Below are 5,300 nucleotides of genomic sequence, written 5' to 3'. Positions count from 1 at the left end.
AAATGCTATAATGGATATCTTAAGATGGCTAAATTGACTGAAAACTTACTTTCAGAATTTGTTTTTGTATCACTTTGTCTCATTATATTTTGTCCTATCAATAGATAAATTCTTCTTCTTGATAATATTAAAAGTGATTATCGGTCTTTGAATATTTCTGAATGAATTGTTAACATACACCTTATCCATGTACACATAATAAGAGAGTGAGATTAGTTACTTTAGATAAAAAATGGTAAATAAGGGTTAATTAGACTAAACCCCCTCTTGAATGATTCATTAGACATAAATACCCATTTTGTTTTTCCCTAGTTACAAAAATCTTAGTATTTCACTTAATGCCAAAAAAGACTTTATTTGCTCAATTCATCTTCTTCCCCAGCCACTCTACGAACATTCTATAAACTCTCATCACTAACCATTATTTTCTCAGTACAATTTTCAATGAAAATAGATAGTATAAACAACCATTTAATTTGATAATTAGCTAAAAACTAATTTCATTTAGGGAGATCCATAAGTTTTGTCGAAAAGAAGTTTTTATTTGAAATTGTTATGTATTAAGTCATGAGATTTTGGTTCAAAGGTTCCCTGAACTTAGATCTGTATCATTGAAGGGGCAAACCTCATTTTGTTGATTATAATGGTATTCCTTAAGATTGGGGTGGATTTTGTAGTTCATGAGTTTCTGCTATGGTTAATGGTTGTACATATATAAAGAGTTGTGATTGAAAAGAATGGTTCTCACTGAGTTTGAAGAATGTGTTAGGTTGTTGGGAAGAAGATGAAGGAGCCAAATAAGGGCATTTTTGGTATTAAGTGAAATGCCAAGTTGGTGTGAACGAGAGACAAATCAAAGACCATTAATACTGAGTAGTTGAGAATGCTCCCAGTGAAACACGTCAGCCCCCCTTTTTTCTCTCAGAATGACACATCAGATTTTATCTAAAAAAATGAATTATACGCCTTTTTTTTGGGATTTCAATTGTTCGTAGCCCAAAATACATAAAAACCTAAAATAGATAAATAGATAAAAATCTCTTTCTTAAATCTTATCTCATCTCCACTCTTAAATCTTATCTCCATTCTTAAACAAAACGAAACCTCTCCTCTTCCAGAATTAAACAAAGAAATTGTCCTAGAATGAATTGGTTTGTTCTCCAATGATATATAATACTAATCCGTTGCCAGTTGCTTTGATCTATGTAATACTTTTTTAAACTTTTCGATTTAATCTCTTTATCTCACATTTAATATCGTGTTTACAGGTATAGAATTGATTCTTAGCATTTGAAATAGTAAAGGCGGAACCAAAATTTCCCAAATTTTTAATACCCACAGATCTTTCTTGAAATTTATGATGAGAAAAAAAAAAAGTAAATAAAACAGGTGGTGATTCTGCTTAATTTTGACGGATGTTGAGAATGCATTGTCAAAGTTTATGAAGATAGAGAAGTTGCAGGCTGAAGGGAAACCGATACCGACTATCAGTTCGCTTAACTCTGCGATTACACACCAACTCCATTAGCTATTTTAGAGTTCTGATACTGAGAACATCATATTTCCTGAACAATTTTTTTTAAGAGTCCGTTTATTTCACAAAAGTACCTATTTAGGAAGCGCTCTTTAGGTGTTGTGCAGTTCGACACAACTAGGAATCGATTTTTGGCTGCCGGTGATGAATTTCAAATTAAGCACGTAATAGCAAGCACTGAAGCGGATGGAGGATTGCCTGTTAGTACAAACCACCCACTCCTTATCAATGTTGTTGATGTGACTTTAACATCTTACTTTACTACTTGCAGGCGAGTCCTAAGTTGAGATTTAACAGAGAGGGTTCGTTATTGGCAGTCACAACCAACGATAATGGAATAAAGATCTTAGGCAACTTGGATGGCCAACGCTTGATAAGGATGTTGGAGAGTAGGACTTTTGAAGGATCACGTGGCCCCTCTGAGCCAATCAGCATGAAGGTGATTGTGATTGTTCTAATTATTTTATTTATTGATTATTTTTATTTTTTGATTGAACAAAGATATACATGGAGAATATAAGAATATTGTATGCTGAAAACAGCAAATCTACCATTTCTGTATGGGATGACTCACTCCTTTATTTTATTTTCAGCCTCAGATTGTAAATGCACTTGGTTCTGTAGCAAATCTCTCTACTCTGCCGCAAAATGTGAAACGTTCTGATAGAATAACACCAGTGGGCATGTCGACAGCTTAGCTGAAGGAGTCGCATTGGCCCGTGAAACACATTTGTCAGGAAAAGCTTTGAAGACATTGGATTCCTGGATAAGTACTTCCAAAGTAAGTAAATTCTACTACTCATGCAATTAACTCTTTCATATAAGAATGGCTGCTACACTAATTTCATCCTATTGTTTCATATAAGAATGGCTGCATTATTTATGAGAAACAAACATTTGATATTATGATATCTTCTCATTCCATGCTATCTGATTTATCGTCTATGCACCGATCAAATGTCTTGCACATACGGTGTCTCAAGTACTCGCCAATTCGAGAAAAACCGAGGTAAATAGTCCGCTAACTTTGAAAATATTTACTTTTGGTAATCTGAGTAGGTAAGAGGGGTAAAAGGAGTATTACTTGGTTGGCCTTCTAGGTCAAGGTGAATGATTTGGTTATCTATAAGATTGTTATTCGTGTGTACATTTATAAGGGAGCCAGATTGGATGGTAGTGTTATTGTTAGCTAGAAAATGTGTTAGGATGAGAATGTTGGAATGTTAAGAATTGCCAGGCTTGGTGTTACTTGACCTTAAGGTGCATTTGGTTAAACTGAATCTAGAACCTACTTTTTCCATTAGAGTTTCTACCAATAATACAACTGCTTCTTATGTATATCTCAACATTACTTGCTTTGTTTGTTTGTTGACATTAAGAACATGTGACACTTGGAAATCTAAATCCTGAATCTTTCCGAAATTCAAATATGCAATCAAGATCGAGAAAGAGAAAATTGGTCTTGAGATCCTCCCTAGGAAGTGCCAGAGTTCTTCGGCCCAGAGAAAATGGTCTTTGTAAAGCTCCTGATCCTACTGATATTTCTGCAAATGTTAGTGTTGAAAGAAACAAAAAACGAAAGATGAGAAAAAGGACAAATAAAGCAGTGGATGATGAGTTTTCGAGAACAAGAAGGCGTCTAAGATACTTGCTGTATCGAATGGGCTATGAGCATAACTATATTGATGCTTATTTTGGTGAAGGCTGGAAAAGACAAAGGTTTGCATATTATAATCTCAGCCATGCATCATACTAAAGATCTTTATCAGTTTTGGGTAGAAATTTTCATGTCCACTGTGCTTTGATTTTCTTGCTGAGATTATATATCTAAAATACAGGATCCTTGATTTGTCCGGAACTATTCCACTTGCTTGCACATACTCTTATTTTGTTTAGAACTAGAAATGTTTCATTGGATGTCAGCTGGAGCCCCCTTATTATTGCTAGACTATTGAATCTCCTAGAATTCTATTTATTTATTCAAATTATTATAAATTTGGGTAAGAAGGAAAGTGTAGGTCACTGATTCTGTTAGACTAAATCAAATAAATCCACATATATTATATGTATGTAATTACTTTTGGATGATGGTTAGAGGACCAAAACTAACTTAGATTTCTTTTTGAGTTTCCCTTAGTCATGCTTAGTCTGAAGCGAGCAATGACAATCCAAGCGAAAACCTGTCACTTATGCACCCTGTCTTGATGTCTATATGAGTGATGTTTAGAGATGGATTAGATTGGGATACACGTGCTGATGATTCAAATTGATTTAGATCTGAATTATTCAATTTAATATGATGTATCAATAGAATAAAAGTAAAACAAAATGCATTCATTCATGCTAGCTCAGAGTATAACAAGGTTAGTTTTCAAAGATGTCGATCTATAGGAAATGTTTGGGTGCGCAAAAGACTTGAAGTTACTACAAGATATAGTAGTACAGTAAAAGTTTGCGTTTAATCCAAATGAAAAAGATAACACATAATGTGTCTAATAGAAAATCAAAGTGCCAGCCTGATGTACAACGAGGACGTTAAAAATTCTCAACAAGTGCGGTCAAACTTCAACCACTTGAGGTACCAATATTATGGTTCTTTATGCTCACCATGCTTTTTCTCCAACATTAGATCAGGTTATGTTATGCTTTCTATTTATGCACTACGAAAAAAAGGTTGTTTAAAATCTAACTCTATCAACTAATTAGTTTATCAAATTTAAACCATTGAAAAGATCATAGTTCTTGCTTTTCATATGATCTGTATGTGCTTTTGTTGACAATTGACAAACTATGCAGTATCGATAACAACATCTATACACATACAAAGAAGGCTAGACAGTTCATGGCCGGCTATAGGAGTTGAAACCACAAATATCATCAGGAGTAGAAACAATTCTCGCTCAATGTCACCTCTTAACATTGTAGAAGCACATTCATTCCTCTCCCAAGGTGTTAAAGAAAGATTCAGGAGGGGACAGAGGTATGACCAGTTTTTTCTTTATTTGTTTCGCCCCGCTCGGCTCAAAGAAATAGGGACACCAAAATAATGGTAGCAATAGTAATATTTCACCCTTTGATCATTATGGAATAAGGATTTACAGGGAATAGGTGGTGGGTTACAAGGTTGGGTTCCCTATAGAATTCTGAAAACGAATGGAGCAAAGACTAACGATAAAGCCGCCAATGCTACTACTGATGAGCGGGACTCAAGTCTTCACAAGATAGCGCTATGTTGCAGGCCATGGGTTGTTACTAAGACATGGAGACAACATACAAGATTCTCTACCGTTTTTGTATTGATTGTATGTGGTGTTTGTTTTGTAATTTGAATGTATTGCCCTTTAACTATGAGTTGTATCTTACATAAAATTTAATAATTTTAATACTTACATTTTAGCAAGTTAAAAACTCTTACCTGAGTTGTTTTTGTGTATGCCTCCTAATATAATAAGTTTTGTTCCGACTATCAGTTCACTTAACTCTGCGATTACACACCAACTCCATTAGCTATTTTAGAGTTCTGATACTGAGAACATCATATTTCTGAACAATGAAGGTCCTAAACGCATTTCTTGGCCGCCTGTTAGTCGATGGGCATGTCGACTTAATTTGAAGGAGTTGTATAGTATTTTGATTGTAATCTCTTAAAAAAAATAGAAAAACATAAACCCTTCAAACAAAGTATGTAGTGAATTATTAGCTATCAATATACATATATTATTTATTCAAGTGGACTTTAAGCTTTTAAGTCATTACCTATCTATGT

At 34.2% G+C, this 5,300-nt stretch overlaps 2 long non-coding RNA genes across 2 annotated transcripts; both read left to right on the top strand.

The window, feature by feature from the left end:
- Positions 1–1,606: 1,606 nt before the first annotated feature.
- On the top strand, positions 1,607–2,302 carry LOC147492340 (uncharacterized). The gene is made up of 3 exons (XR_015199378.1): positions 1,607–1,734; positions 1,806–1,973; positions 2,128–2,302. It is a non-coding gene; the product is annotated as an uncharacterized LOC147492340 (long non-coding RNA).
- A 403-nt stretch (positions 2,303–2,705) lies between these two features.
- On the top strand, positions 2,706–4,953 carry LOC147492339 (uncharacterized). The gene is made up of 2 exons (XR_015198917.1): positions 2,706–3,253; positions 4,331–4,953. It is a non-coding gene; the product is annotated as an uncharacterized LOC147492339 (long non-coding RNA).
- Positions 4,954–5,300: the final 347 nt, after the last annotated feature.

This window comes from Coptis chinensis, chromosome 6 (genome assembly GCF_015680905.1).
Source record: "Coptis chinensis isolate HL-2020 chromosome 6, ASM1568090v1, whole genome shotgun sequence".
NCBI classification, from domain to species: domain Eukaryota; kingdom Viridiplantae; phylum Streptophyta; class Magnoliopsida; order Ranunculales; family Ranunculaceae; genus Coptis; species Coptis chinensis.
The sequence above is the reverse complement of the archived record's forward strand: the minus strand, read 5'-3'. Positions and strand labels throughout refer to the sequence as shown.